This window comes from Coenobita brevimanus, unplaced genomic scaffold, assembly GCF_032717465.1.
Source record: "Coenobita brevimanus isolate Jiangsu-jjx unplaced genomic scaffold, ASM3271746v2 jjx.HiC_scaffold_1594, whole genome shotgun sequence".
NCBI classification, from domain to species: Eukaryota; Metazoa; Arthropoda; class Malacostraca; order Decapoda; family Coenobitidae; genus Coenobita; species Coenobita brevimanus.
The window spans coordinates 30-16,296 of record NW_027642443.1 but is presented as its reverse complement, the minus strand read 5'-3'; the positions used below and the strand labels follow the sequence as shown (position 1 = coordinate 16,296).

Genomic DNA, 16,267 nt, shown 5'->3' with positions numbered 1-16,267 from the left:
CTACAACTCTAACCTGGGATTTAAAAAGAAAAGAAAAAAATGATAGTCCCCCCCCACACAAAACCTTCAGTGAAGAATGTCGTGTACCTAATCACTTTAGTCGAGTTCAATTAATCTACAACCATTTATATGTACAAAACACACCTACAGTGTTTGCATGACCACCTTCTACCTATGGTCAATAAATAAAACTTCAGCAAGTGATATGACAGATGTTGGAAGCAGTGAGTTGAGGAGCTTGGACAACAGGGAGAGTGGATTGCTGCAGCCTGGTGGGGAGAGAGACACTGTGTTACTACAGTAATAAACAGAATAACTGCTTAGGATATATCAGGAAGTTTACTGATGACAATATGGGTCCTAGTGTTTTAGTACAGCAGGAAAAACATCATAAGGATAAAGATCAATATGATGATAATATTCCTTATTGTGCTGATGATCATAATGATCATCAGCATAATAAGAAATATTGCCATCATACTCATCATCTTTATGATGTTTTTCCTGCTGCTGTAGTCCCAGGCTCCTCTGAAGGTGAACCAGTGAACTACAAGCTCTTATCTTGCAGTCAGTCCTCCTCCTTTCAGGGGATAACAAGACTGGGTACATGGTTATATCAGTGCCACTGCATGAAGGCATCCCTCTATACTGGCTACATGGTTATATCAGTGCCACTGCATGAAGGCATCCCTCTATACTGGCTACATGGTTATATCAGTGCCACTGCATGAAGGCATCCCTCTATACTGGCTACATGGTTATATCAGTGCCACTGCATGAAGGCATCCCTCTATACTGGCTACATGGTTATATCAGTGCCACTGCATGAAGGCATCCATCTATACTGGCTACATGGTTATATCTGTGCTACATGGCTACATGATATCATAGTGCCACTGCATGGGCATCCCTCTATCCTGGCTACATGGTTATATCAGTGCCACTGCATGAAGGCATCCCTCTATACTGGCTACATGGTTATATCAGTGCCACTGCATGAAGGCATCCCTCTATACTGGGTACATGGTTATATCAGTGCCACTGCATGAAGGCATCCTTCAGTAGCATCTTGATACAACAAAATAACAAAATCCTACTTATATGCTTTCTCTTTCTGGATCCTACCTAACCTGATGTTTTAATGGAATTAGGGTTATCCATCCATCCATCATCCAACCCTATGTAGCCACATGAAGAGTGTAGGGGCCTAGGGCTAGGCAAGATGGTCCTAACACATAAGATGAGAGTGACCAGCCTCACTCATCCCTGAGTGGCATTACATGTGCATTATACCCCAACCATCCCTTGGATATTAACCTACATAGGCCCAATCTGACTGGGGCGCCTTAATTACCCACTAAACCACCAGGCGCCATAATTTGGTTATATGGCTACCACCCAGCACAGTAAATGGTTTCCTGGTGTACAGGAAACCATTTGGCTTGTCACTCAGTGTAGAGTCACCCACAGGCAGAAGAAAGAGGAAAGAATGAAGGAAGGCAAGACACAAGAGGAAGGAAGGAAGGAGGACAGGAAAGGGCAGACACCCAAAGCAGCACTACACAGTGAGTGGATGGTGAGTGCCCCCACCTACCAACAAGTTAGGGTAATAAGGATGCAGGGGGGGGGAGGATAGTAATCATCTCAACCCTATCTCAAAAAAAAAAAAAAAAAAAAAAAAAAAAAAAAAAAGAGTTGGGCAAACAGTAGGATTGGGGGGAGGAAGGGGATGACCAAGGCCCATCAGTTAGAAACTGTCTAATATCTCTCTTAAGTGATTATTCTGCTTATTACTCCTTACTATCCTCTTGTGTCATTTAAATCATTACAATACCTCCATAATCAGCATAAATAACATACAAATTGACAGTAGGCAGCCATATCCAAAAATAATTAGCTAAGGAAATGATGCTAGGCAGCCTCCTTAAGTTACAAGAATATGGACCCAGGAGTTATGCTGCTACAACAACAGCAACTAATGGTATTTTGTGGCCTATTACACAGGCAGCTGGAGGTACTCAGTGCCAACGAGGCAACGGTTACCAGCCTCACTTGCCCACCCCTCAGATGTAACCCTTACAGTGTCCATCCAGCTGGACCACCTTAACCCACTAAACCACCACCCACCATAGCAAATGACATGGTGTATAGCACACCATTTCACTTGTCACTCAGGGGCACTACATAGGAGACAAGGAAGGATGGGGACAACATGAGGTAGAGAGAGAGGGGATGGGGACTACAAGCAGAGAGGGGGGTTGAGGATGGGGACATCAAGGAGAGGGGGAGATGGGGATTGCATCAAGCAGAGCATAGAGGAGGGGGGAGGCACTACACTGCATGGGGGAAGAGAGGGGGTCACTATAAAGTGGAAGGGGTGGGGACAGAGAAAAGGGGGGAAGGGAGAGAGGGTGACTGCACCCCCACCTTCCACTATTATACTATACCGGTACTTTTTTTTATGATAAATACAACCACCATTACAACCAATGCTTCACCTTTCACAAACAAGACAAATGATAAAGAAGGAATAAGATAAGTTTTAATCAAGTGGACATAAAATATATTTTACTCATAATAAAAACAACTAACCTTCAATACATTAATTACCTTGGGCATCAAGAAGGGTGAGTATGATGGCACACTTAGGTGTCAACTGGCAGTCTGTCTCACCCTTAACGTGGCTGATCACGTGTCCTCGCACCTCTGTTGTGAATGGGATCAGAACAAAACTGGTTAAAAATAATAATAAAATTGTTAAAAACCACTCCTCCAACCATTATACAACCCTTCAGTGTCCCATCAGCAGCACAGGTGCCTGGGTCTACACACCTTAGTCCAGGCTGGATTATGAGGCAAGTGACCAGGTGCTCTTTCTTGAATAAGGGAAGTGTTGGCAGTAAGGGAGGAGGAGGAGGAGGCTGGAACTAAGAGAGAAGATGAGAATGAAATGGATATGGAGGAAGAGGCTGGCATTATGAGAAATGGAGGGGGGGGTGGGGGGTGGAGCTGACATTGAGAGAGGAGAATGGAGGAAGAAGGGGTGGCAATGTGATAGACGGAAAGGAGGAGGAGTACTGAGCTGGTATACACACACAATGGAGAAGGAAGAGGCTGGCACAGAGATGAAGAGGAGAGGAGGAGGAAGGGGCTGGCATTGAGATGGAAAGGAGGAGGAATAAGGAGCTGGCAGAGAGAGAGAGAGAAAGGGGTGGGCACTGCAAAATGAAGGGGAGGAGGAGTAGGGGGCTACAAGTGAAAGGGAGGGAGGGAGAAGGAGGTGTAGGGGATGTGCACTTAGAAAGGAGGAAGCTAGGTGTAAGGGACAGGGGACTGAGGAGGGAGCAAGGTGTAAGGAAAGTGCACTGAGAAAGGAGGGGGATGAGGAGAAGGCTCCAAATGAGAGATATGGGGGAGGGGATAACTCTCTCTGAAGATAGAGGGTGGTGGTGGAGGGAGGAGAAAGGGGCTGGCACTGAGAGAAAGGGATGAGAAGGAAATTACTAACACTGGGGGGGGAGAGAGAGAAAGGGGGGGCTAGCATTAAGAGAGGAGGAGGAGGAAGAGGCTGGCACTGAGGGAGGAAGAGTAATGAAAGCTGTTTAGGGAAAAGATACCAGTAAAGAAGTTTCAATCCTAAGATCAGCCGATAAAAATTTTTCAGTGTGTGGGTACCAATAAAATATTACCAAATATCTGGCCCTTTCAGTATGAGGTTTTTAAAGTATTTATTTTCATTATCCACAAACAATTAACATTAATTGTATTTTACTTTGAAGGGAGTACTAGCAGCGTCTTGGCTACAGGAAGTCATCCCAGTTGGATAAATTTGTTAAGAGAAATATTAAAAATAAATAAAAATTACACCAGTATCATACTGAAAGGTTTAGGTCCAAATCACAAAACATTATCCACAGACAGTTTAAATTTACTGTATTTTTTCAAGAAAGTACTGGTAGGTGGTGGCAACCATCATCCACTCACTTGATGTAGTGCTGCCTACTTCTTCCTTAGCCTTTATCATTCTTTTTCTGTGCCTGCCCTCCTCTCTTCCTATTTCTCCCATCTTTCCTGTCACTTCTTATTCCTTTTCTTTCCGTTACAGGTGGCTTTACATTGAGTGACAAGCCAAATGGTTTCCTGTAAGCCAAGAAACCATTTACAACGCTGGGTGGTAACCATATAACCAAACCACACGTGCTCCCTACATGTCAAGTGGGTTGGTGGAGGGTTAGAGCCCCTCCCTGTAAAACAAATAACTCAGAGTCAAATGGCCACCCCGTAAGGGATTATGGTGTCTGGCAATAGATAGATAGACTTGCATCTTGGCTGTAGGTGGTTCGTCACAATTCGATAAAATTGTTAGAAGAATGAATTTTAAAAATGTAGAACACTGTACATCATCATAGTGAAAGGTTTAATGGGTCCAAAGCACAAAAGGTTAAACTTCAGTAGTTTCTTTAATTATACACTCACTATTGTCATTATTTACTTTAGCATTATAGGAACCTCTAATCATGAAGTGGCTGAAATCCATATTTAACTCCTCCAGTTACATCCCTTGATATCTTGGCTGGAGGTAAAGAATAAAAACTATATATATAAACCAATTAAGAAAACACAATTACCCGGTGTATAATAATAACAATAATAATAAATCATCATCATCATCATCATCCGGACCTCCTTTCCCACCCAAGGGCAGGGTGAGGAGTAGCAATGTCCAGACAGCCTAAAATTGCCCAATCCAATGGGCCACGCTTCCGTTCACTCATCATTCAAGCCCCCAGAACCCTGGCTCTATCGGATACGCCAAAAACATTCACCACGTGCTGTAGCTTCACATATCGTATCCGACAGAGTCAATCCAGACGCTGCCACGTTAAAAAGGGGTGCCAAAAATCCCTGATCATGCACATCTCCTCACAAAATTCATCCAGCCAGCTCGATCTCCTGTCAGTTCCCCAGCCTCACCGACTTCCAAACCTCTCTTCCTCACACATTCATCCACCATATCTCTCCACCTTCTCCTTGGCCTACCTTGCCTCCTCCCTCCTTCGAATTCGCTCAGATATACCTTCTTCACCACTCTATTGTTATCCATTCTCTCCACATGACCATACCATCTCAGTGCACTCTCTTCAATTCTGGTGTCCACCGACTTCCTCACTCCACAGCTTTCACGAATCACATTATTTCATATCCTATCCACCCTCTGTACTCCACATACATTCCTCAGCAGTCCCATCTCCACTGCTCTTACTCTTGACTTTTCATTTTCATGCCACACCATAGTCTCATATCCATATGTTAAAGTTGGCACTAACACTCCTTCATGTAATACTCATGCAGCTGCAACACTCAAGCCTCTGTTTCTTATCAAGGCCTTCATTGCACCAGCTACTTTTCTTCCTTGTCACTCTACTTTCAACTTCTTTTGCACATTTTCCTCTCTTTTCTATCACTGTACCCAGGTATTTGAACTCTCTCACCAATTCCAGTCTCTCTCCATTCACTGTTACATTGCACAGGAAGTCACCTTCTCTCAATAACCATCGCTTTACTCTTTTCTACAATTACTCTCAAGGCACGACGCTTACAGACATCAGCAAAACTCTGCACTAGCCTACCAAGCTCTTGTCCGGTACTTGCAAGCAGTACTGCATCATCAGCATACAACAAGTTTGAGATATTCCATCCATCACCAATGCCACCCCTCTCTCCATTACTCGTGTTTTCACTTTCCTCATCACCCCATCCATATATACATTGAACAACCATGGGGACATCACACAACCTTGTCACATGCCCACTCTGACTGTGAACCATTCACTTAGATGCCCATTAACCCTGACACATGCTTCACTACCATCATAAAAACTCTTGACAGCATCTAACAGCTTAACCTCTACACCATACATGCGGAAAACTTTCCACAATCCTTCTCTGTCCACTTTGTCATATGCTTTTTCCAGATCCATGAATGCCATAAACACCTTATGGTCCTTCTCACAAGCCTTCTCTACTATCTGTCTCACTGCAAATATTTGGTCCACACATCCTCTGCCACTCAAAGCCACCTTGTTCATCACTCCACCTTGTTCATCACTCACTAGGACTTCCGATATCTCTCTTACTTTCTCTATAATAATTCTTCCATATACCTTTCCTACCACACTCAGTAAGCTTACGCCACGATAATTTTTGCACTCACTTCGTTCACCTTTATTTTTGTACAGGGGTACAATCACAGCCTTTTTCCACTCTGCAGGCACAGTTTCACTCATCCATGCCTTCTTACATATCTCCAACAAGCACTTCATTCCATTCTCTCCACTACATTTAAGCATCTCTGCATAAACCTCATCAACCCCAGCTGCTTTCCCATTTTTCAGCCGCTTCACAGCACTCTTCACCTGTGTGAGTGTCACGTCTCCTGGCACTGCATACCTTCTCTGCAAATCCCCCAAAACCAATCATGTTTACAGCTGCTCTGCTCTCTCTATCCCCATTCATCAGGCTTTCAAAATATTCTTTCCATCTGGTCCTTACTTCATCTCCATGGGTTAATAATCTAACACCTACATCCTTCACACCATCCCATTTCTTACCGCTTTCACTTCTACATTTCCACACCTCTTTCCAGAATAACTTTCTATTTTCAGAGTAAATAAAAACTAAGCCAAAAATTACATGCCAGATTTGTCAGTAATATAAATCTACCTGACAAACTATGCATCATCCAGATATCAGTGGAGTTTCGTTACCTTGTGATAAATACACAGCTGGACACAAACAAAGGTAAATGCATAAAATGACAGCAAACATAGGCAGATATGACTAACCTTGCATCATCCAGGTATTGGTGAGTGACTGGAGGCGTTTACCAAGAGACAGTGCTTGTTTGGGCAACACTAGAGCCCTTGTGTGTTGCTGCTGCCCCTCCACAGAGGATGATGGGCAGGCCAGGGGATGAGGGTTGGCAGTGTGGAGGAAGTGGGAGGCTTGGCTGATCAGTTTTGCCTGCCACACTAACAATCCTGCTCACTGGCTCAGATTTGATACTTGCCGAATGACCCGTGGGAGAACAATCACTTTAACTCCTCTGCAATTACATTGATTTTCAGTACTGTATAATCCTGCTATATACAGACGACTTGATTCTGCTTGGGTAGATATAAAAACTTGAGAGGTCTGACACACCACCAGACTGCCTTTTCATACAAAGTATCCCAATATTTCTCCCCTAAATCCAACCAGAGAAAAGGGATGAGGTAGGATCCCCCCCATCTCCCCACCAGAAAGAGAGAGTATAACAATCAAACAGCATACCCAGTAACATATGCCAGTTATTAATATATCACCAAACAATGAAATAATGGCTCCACCTTATAAGTACAACCTGGTTAATCATCTTCCCTTTAGCATTTCTTAAATCCTGTAACACCTACACTTGTAAAGTGTTAAAGGTGCCACTCAACTTTTTCTCTACCATCCACACATGCACTACTCAAAATGACACTGTGGTTACTCAAACAGAACCCTAATACAAAAGGCCTCCTGATGTTAAGAGTACTTATGTTTATGGAAATTTGCTCGCATGAAAGAGTACATAACCTGTGGGCAAAAATGGGGACTGGGTATATAACCACCACCAACATACACCTATTATGCTATATATGAGGCAGGTTTATACAAGAAGAAGGGTTAGTTATATCTAAAACACACAAACAAAATTAACATATGACATATAATAATGCTACCTATTGTAATGATTGCATAATGATCCCAAGAAAAGCTATTGGAATTGAAACCACATCCTCAAACTCCTGACTCTGGCTCCTGACTGCATACAACAGTTATAAACACGAGTGACATAACCCTTAAAGGATTAATGCTGCTGGCAATACATAGGAATAATTTATCTTACTATTGCCACAAGCCTTAATCCTGTATGGAATGACCAAAAACAAACTGCTTCCACATTGCCCTGTCCTTTGGCTGCCCTCCCCTTAACTCATATCCTCCTCTCTCATTTATCTTTCCAGTTAATCCTCCCATCTTGCTCCTGGTCTCCCCCTCCACCTCATGCGCACACACACACACTGTCCTAACCAGTCTCTCATTCTTCACCCTCCCCACATGGCTAGCAATTTATGCCCTTGATTAACCCACCAGTTCACAGAAAACTACTCCTAACATGTTACAAGAATCCAGGATACTTGATATCTTAATTCTGTCGCAACTGTTGTAATGTCTGAGGTGATATTGTACACTGGCAAGTATTTATAATGGTCCCTACCCAAGTAATAGCATGAACAAACCTGCCTAACTTTACTAAGAAATGGTTTAGTTTTGGTTACTCTGATATTCCATCTAAATGACTTCCATATGAAGTGTTTGTTAACATTGAGTGAAGACAGATGTAGTACACACGCCATTTTACAAACAATTTAAGCTTAGTAAAGTATATAAAGAGGGATGCCTTCATGTGCTGTACTGGGCAGCTCCAATGCCAGATTTGACAAACATTCCTCAGCTCCCTCCCTATCCCCAGAAAAGTGGATGGTGAACTGAGGAGGGCAGCTGCAGCCCACAGTTCACTGAGTTCACATTGCAGATGTGCTTCAGGACACTACTAAATGTGTTGTGTGGTGCTGGTGCAGGATTTGTGCACTACACTGACAATATAAGAAATATCACCAGTAGTGCTGCCAGCCAGTTGGGTATGGCCTGGGGCATTCCAATAGACAGGTACTTGTATGGTATATAATAATTACACTGACAAATTATAATAAATATCACCTGTAGTGCTGCCAGCCAGCTGGGTACGGCTGGGGCATTCCAACAGACAGGTACTTGTACGGTATATAATAATTACACTGACAAATTATAGTAAATATTACCTGTAGTGCTGCCAGCCAGTTGGGTACGGCTGGGGCATTCCAACAGACAGGTACTTGTACATAATAATTACAATGACAAAATATAACAAATATCACCTGTAGTGCTGCCAGGGGGTTGGGTACGGCCTGGGGCATTCCAACAGACAGGTACTTGTATACAATTGTCGTAAGTGCTTGAGTGAACCCATTTTCATTGTCCTCTTCTTTCCTCTCATTGCTGCAGCCTTCAGATGACCCCAGTGACCTGGATGATGCTGAAGATGGTTTGGTTAATGACCAGGATAAAGTATTGGCTGACGCCGCTGACGATGAGGGTGATGATCCTCCAACTTGTGCATGCACCAGCTAAGCAGAGCAGCCACTGCCCTCCGTACACAGCTCTGGAGGCGTTGGGAAAGATATAGTGTATGACATATAAATAAATAACTACATCAATACATCCCAACTCTTATTCAGCCATTAAGTTAAATAACTAAACTGAAGTGTCAATGAAAGTGTTAAAGCGATGCATACAAGTACAGTAATCCCTGTACTTTCCAGACATCCCCACTTACCGGACATTGTGGGCCTGGACCATCGGGACCGAAAAATGGCCAAAAAAAGAAAAAAATCCCCCCAAAATCCAAATTTTTTCCCACCCGTAATTTGAAATTGCCGAGCGGCATCAAACAGTTGCTTACACCATGGCCCCTTCATCCCTTCCTTCCTCCCCCCTCCCCCCTCCCCTGTCAGGGTTGCCGTTTGTTATTTTTCATTACCAAGTGTGGGCCAATTTGGTAATGAAAAATTCGTTTGGTAATGAATCAGAATAATGCATTACCAAATGGATTTTTCACATGTATGAGGATACACAGGATGGAGATGGTGGATTGTTTGCTCTCTCTGATTAATCTGCTAACGTACATAGCGTGAAAATAATCAACGTGCTGTTAATTATAAGGAGAGTGATTACATGTATTTCCACTTGTATATATAATTAGTGAAGAATAAATGCTAGCTTTACGAATTTGGTAATGAAAAGTTAAATTTGGTAATGAAAGTTGAGGAGATTGGTAATGTGGCTGTTGCGATCTGGCAACTCTGTTTCTCCGACATGAACACTCCCTAACTTCGATTGTGAATAGATGCTTACCGCACTGGAAGCCACACGTGCTCGTTTTTTGTGAATAAACAGTGAATATACTGCAATACCTCGCCTCTAGACCACATGGGAATTTACAGTGTTGTGCAGTGTTAAGAAATTAGAACTTAGAGTGCAAAGGATCAACTGTGGAGTGCAAATTGGCAGTTTAAACTGGCGGTTAGAACTGCAGTGGTGCAGTTAAGAACAATGTGCAGTGTTAAACAATTATAACTCACAGTGCAAAGAATTAAGTGCAGCACAACACTGGATTACTGTATGTGCTTCAAGAGCATTTTCACCACTGCCAAAACCTTAGAAAGGCTGTCACAAACGTGATGTAAGTACCCTGGCTGAGGTACAGTCACTTCTAATTCCTCATTCTTTGGTTCCTTTTCATTTACTTCATGCTGTATGTCCATTATTGGTGTGAATAGGGTCTTAAATAGGTTTAAATAGGTGCTATGCATGTCCGGTAGGGAGTTATTTAGGTGACTTTCAAAGTTAGGCTGGGTTAGGGTCCATAAGTATCAGTCCAGGAGGCTGGTGCCCACTATCCGGACAGGACCACTTTCCGGAGTGCCTTTGGCTCTATTACGTCAGATAGTGGAGGGATTACTGTACATATAAGATATTCACATTAGGAAAAAAAATATGAATGAACACCAAGATTATTTCAAGAATACTCCCCCAGTATCCCTGCTTGTCGTAAAAGGCGACTAAAAGGGTTGGCGGAGGGTTAGTGCCCCTCCCCGGAAAACAACTAACTAAAAAAACAAACAAGAAGCCTCGGACAAGGACTGACCAAACGATGACGACCCAGGACCGGACAAAGGACTTGGTAATGAGTACATGGAATGTAAGAGGAGCGAATGATGAGGTGAAAGAGAGAGAGATTGTCCAGGTGCTTGAGGATGCGAAAGTGGATGTATGTGGAATAACTGAAACAAAATGGAGAGGAGAAAGTGTGAGAGAATGGGAGTATGGATGGGGTATATGTGCAGGAGTAGATGAGAATGAGAGGGCAAAGGAAGGAGTGTGTATAGTTGTGAGTAAAAGATGGAAGAAGAGCATAAGACAGTATGGATCAGTTGGGTCAAGGATTGTGTGGGTAAAGTTGAAAGTTGGAATACAAATGTGGGCGATTGTGTGTGTGTATGCGCCAACGCAAGATCGTGCTAGAAGAGTGAGAGAAGAGTTCTGGACAAATGTGGAAGTGTGCATGGAAAAGTTTGGAAGGAATGAGAGAGTGTTTTTGATTGGTGATATGAATGGTAAAGTTGGTAATGTGAAGGTGGATGGAATAGTTGGTGAGTGGGGTGTGCCTGCTGAGATAGATGAGAATGGGAGTGCGTTAGTGGACATTTGTGCTGGGAGGGGGTTGGTGATAGCCAATACCCTCTTCAGGCATAAAATGATCCACAGGTATACATGGCGAGTGATGAGAAGGGTGGGTGGTGAACTGAATGAAAGGAAGGCAATGATTGATTATGTGTGTGTGGATGAAAGGATGCGAAGATCTGTAAAGGATGCAAGAGTGTATAGAGGTTGGGGGAGTGGACTTTCTGACCACTACTTGGTGGTGGCCAGAATTAGGATGCAAGTAAGATGGAGGAATAGAAGAAGGGAAAGACGAGAGGAAGGAGTAGTTGCAAGGAGAGTGGAAAGGTTACAAGAGGATGAGAAAAAGGCAGAGTATAAGAGAGAAGTGGAGGAACGATTGGGCAAATATGAATTGGAGCAGATGGGAGACGTGGAAGGTATGTGTAAGATATTTACAGAAGAAATATGTGCAGCATGTGATGTGGTGTGTGGAAGGAAGAGAAGATGGAGGGGGGTGCAAGGAACAGCATGGTGGACTGAAGAGGTGAAACAGGCTGTGGCACAAAAGAAGAAAGCATACAATGAATGGATGAGAAATAGGGGCGTGGAAGAAGTTGAGAGGCGGAAGAGAGAGTTATATGTGGAAAGGAAGAGAGAGGTGAAAAGATTGGTAAGAGAGAGTAAGAAGAGAGTGGATGAGGAATTTGGAAGGAATTTGAGTGCAAAGTGGAGGGACTGTAAGAAAATGTTCTGGAGAGAAGTGAAAAGAGTAAGACAGGGTGGAAGTGAAGTTAGCAGGGGAGTGAAAGATAAAAATGGTAGATTACTAGTGGAGAAGAGAGAAAAAGTGAGCAGATAGAGAGAACACTTTAAGGAATTGTTGAACGTAGAGGATGGTAGTAACGCGAGTATAAGTGGCTGGGGAATGGCTGGGAGAAGGAGGGAGGTGAGAAGACAGGAAGAAATCAGTAAGATAGAAGTTGTGGATGCAATGAAGAAAGTTAAATCGGGGAAAGCCCCAGGAATTGATGGAGTGTGTGGTGAAATGCTGAAGCATGGGGGAGAGATAGTAGTAGAATGGATGTGGAAGATGTGCAGATTGGCCTGGGAGGAAGGTAGAGTCCCGGAGTATTGGAAGTCAGGTATAATTATTCCCTTGTACAAAGGAAAAGGGGAAAAAGAAGTGTGTGGTAATCATAGGGGCATTTGTCTTCTTAGTATAATAGGAAAAGTGTATGGTAGGATACTTATAGACAGAGTTAGAGAAAGAACAGAGAAATTAGTTGGAGAAGAACAGGGAGGCTTTAGGAAGGGAAGAGGTTGTGTAGATCAGATATTCATTCTTAGATCTTTAGTGGAAAAGTTTCTAGAGAAGGGAAAGAAGTTGTATGCGGCTTTCATGGATTTGGAGAAAGCATATGACAGGGTGGATAGACAAGGATTGTGGAAAGTGTTAAGAATATATGGAGTAGATGGGAAGCAGTTGAATGCTGTGAAGAGTATGTACGATGGTGCGAAGGCTGCAGTGCGTGTGGATGGTGAACTAAGTGAATTTTTCTCTTTGAAAGTTGGTTTGAAACAGGGATGTGTCATGTCTCCATGGTTGTTCAATCTGTACATGGATGGGGTAATAAAAGAGGTACAAGGTAGGGTAGTGGATGTTGGAGTGGCCCTGGTGAGAGAGGATAGTGTTTGGAAACTCCCTGTACTGTTGTTTGCAGATGATACTGTGTTGTTGAGTGAAGACGAAGGGGAGCTGCAAGGCTTGGTGGATGAGTTTGAGAGAGTGTGTAAGAAACGGAACCTAAAGGTGAATGTAGGGAAGAGTAAAGTGATGGTCTTTGAGAGAGGTGAAGTTAGTGAATGTACAGCGAGGTTGGATGGTGAGGTATTGGAAAATGTGAGTACGTTTAAGTATTTGGGTAGTGTGATGAGTAAGGATGGAGGTTTGGAGGGTGAAGTGCTTGAAAGGGTACAGCAGGGAAGAAAGGTTGCTGGTTCCTTGAAAGCAGTGATAAGAAACAGGGAAGTGAGCATGGAAGTGAAAAAGTTACTACATGACAGTATTGTGATACCAACTCTAACGTACGGAAGTGAAGCTTGGACATTGTTGGAAGGACACAAGTCAAGAGTGACAGCAGTGGAAATGAGTTATTTAAGAGGAGCCTGTGGAGTCACGTGGAGAGACAGGCTGACGAATGAGGATATAAAGGAACTTTGTGGTGTGGATGTGATAGGAAGCGTTATGAGGAATACACTGAGGTGGTTTGGCCATGTGGAGAGGATGGAGGGTGAAAGACTGACGAAGAGAGTGTATATGAGTGAGGTGGAGGGGGAGAGAGGGAGGGGGAGGCCGAGGATGAGATGGAGGGATGGGGTGGAGAGGTATATGAGAGAGGGGGGTGTGAGTTGGGAGCAGGGCAGTGAAATGGTGGGGGACAGGGCGACTTGGAGGCGATTTGTTTGTGGCCACCCCAAACGGGATTGAGGCGTCTGGCAATAGATAGATAGATAGAATATCAAGATTATTAATAAAGTTTGCATAAAAGTACATACGAGATTTTCACATAAGGATAGGAAACAGATGAGGAACTGTACAGGTTGAATATGCAAGGGGGTAAGGCAGGGTCCAGAAATAGGGAAAATAGCAAACAGGGGTACCGTAGGGTCCTGAAACATGGAAAATAATAAATGGGGGTAAGGTAGGGTCCAGGAATATGGAAAATAGTAAATGGGGGTAAGGTAGGGTCCAGAAATATGGAAAATTGCAAATGGGGGTAAGGCAGGGTCCAGAAATAGGGAAAATAGCAAACAGGGATACCGTAGGGTCCAGAAATATGGAAAATAGCAAATGGGGGTAAGGTAGGGTCCTGAAACATGGAAAATAGCAAATGGGGGTAAGGTAGGGTCCTGAAACATGGAAAATAGTAAATGGGGGTAAGGTAGGGTCCAGGAATATGGAAAATAGTAAATGGGGGCAAGATAGGATCCAGAATTATGGAAAGAGAAAAGTACAACAGGTAATGTGGGATTTAGAAACATGGAAAGAGGGAATATGTAAGTGGCATGATGGTGTGACTTACCAAACCATCACCTTGACCTGACAAAGGTGACCTGTGTCAACATCTACCAGTATGACCAGTCAAAGCTCAGTGGCCAACACACACAAAGAACACAGAAAAATCACCATCATCATTTATACCTCTTTCCCATTCCTGAATGGGATGAGTAAAAAATAAATGAATAAATAAAGTGTCTGGCCAAGTAAATGAAACACAAACATTCATTCAAGCACTATTCTAGCCCACTGAGTCCTGACTAAACCTCACAGACATAGGCATCCACACATACATAAAGGTGGGGCAGGGTACAGGTAATGTTTTCAATGGACTGAAAGCACAGTCATATGCCAAAACCAGCTAACTGCTTCAGAACAGTAGTTGGACAATGTTGAAAGAAAAATCTGAGACTGCTTCTGCATACTCCCTCTTCTGCCTTTCTTTCCTTCATTCTTTCCTCTTTCTTCTGCCTATGGGTGACTCTATACTAGGTGACAAGCCAAATGGTTTCCTGTTCACCAGGAAACCATTTACTACACTGGGGAGTAACCATATAAACAAACTATGGTGCCTGGTGGTTTTGTGGGTAATTAAGGTGCTCCAATCGGATTGAGCCTAAGTAGGTTTATATCTAAGGGGTGGTTGGGGTTTATTGCTCACATAATGCCGCTCACGGATGCGTGAAGCTGGTCACTCATCTTTAATGTCAGGACCAACTTGCCTAGCCCCAGGCTCCTATGCTCCTCATGGGGCAACACAGGATTGGATGATGGATGGATGGATGGATGGATGGCTTCTGCATATTACACCTCACCTCAATATCTTTGTGTTACTGATACAACTGCATCAATATAATTTATCATAAATGAGAATGTTAAGGCAGTGTAGTGGCAGCCTCAATTTCATCTGAAATATAAACCCTGTGGACTGCAGGCTAAAGTACCCTTTCTTCAGTAGTCCACCATCCTCCTTTTGGTAAAACAGGGAGGGAGGTGAAGGAAGTTTGCATAACCAGGCAGTTGAACAGACCAGTTATATTAGTACCACCACACAAAGGCATCCCTGTACAGCACCTGTGTTAATATGGAGTATGGAACAAACTGCTAACGATGAGGTGCTAAGAATGCCATCCACAACACTGCCCATTATTTCAGATATCAATCAAGCCTTTGAAATATGTAACAAAGTCAGTGGTGTGACCTGGAGGTGGCAGCAGTTGCTGGAGTGTGTGGCCAACTTGGGGAGGCAGGCCATTAGGAGGGAAGCCACGGCCATGTTGGTGGTGGCCAGGCTGAACCTCCCATCGCCAAGGAACAGCAACCCCAGGGCCACGTGAATTACCAGGTGGCAGCCGTACCTGAAAGGAAGAGAAGAATGAGTTTGCAAGTTGACCCTTTGACTGTCAGGGTTAAGTTTAGTGGCAGCCATAACACTAATATCTAAACAAAGCTCTATGTGGTAGCCAAAAATACTGTACATTTAAACAAGGCTCTATGTGCTAGCCAAAATACTGTATATCTAAACAAGGCTCTATGTGCTAGCCAAAATACTGTATACCTAAACAAGGCTCTATGTGCTAGCCAAAATACTGTATATCTAAACAAGGCTCTATGTGCCAGCCAAAATACTGTATATCTAAACAAGGCTCTATGTGCTAGCCAAAATACTGTATATCTAAACAAGGCTCTATGCGCTAGCCAAAATACTGTATATCTAAACAAGACTCTATGTGCTAGCCAAAATACTGTATACCTAAACAAGGCTCTATGTGCTAGCCAAAATACTGTATACCTAAACAAGGCTCTATGTGCTAGCCAAAATACTGTATATCTAAACAAGGCTCTATGTGCTAGCCAAAA

General features: G+C 43.3%; 1 long non-coding RNA gene across 1 annotated transcript; it reads right to left on the bottom strand.

Moving 5' to 3' along the window:
* Positions 1–218: 218 nt before the first annotated feature.
* LOC145389620 (uncharacterized) lies at positions 219–6,942 on the bottom strand. Its single transcript, XR_013895490.1, has 3 exons — positions 6,846–6,942; positions 2,611–2,706; positions 219–269 (listed from the first exon to the last, which is right to left on the bottom strand). It is a non-coding gene; the product is annotated as an uncharacterized LOC145389620 (long non-coding RNA).
* Positions 6,943–16,267: the final 9,325 nt, after the last annotated feature.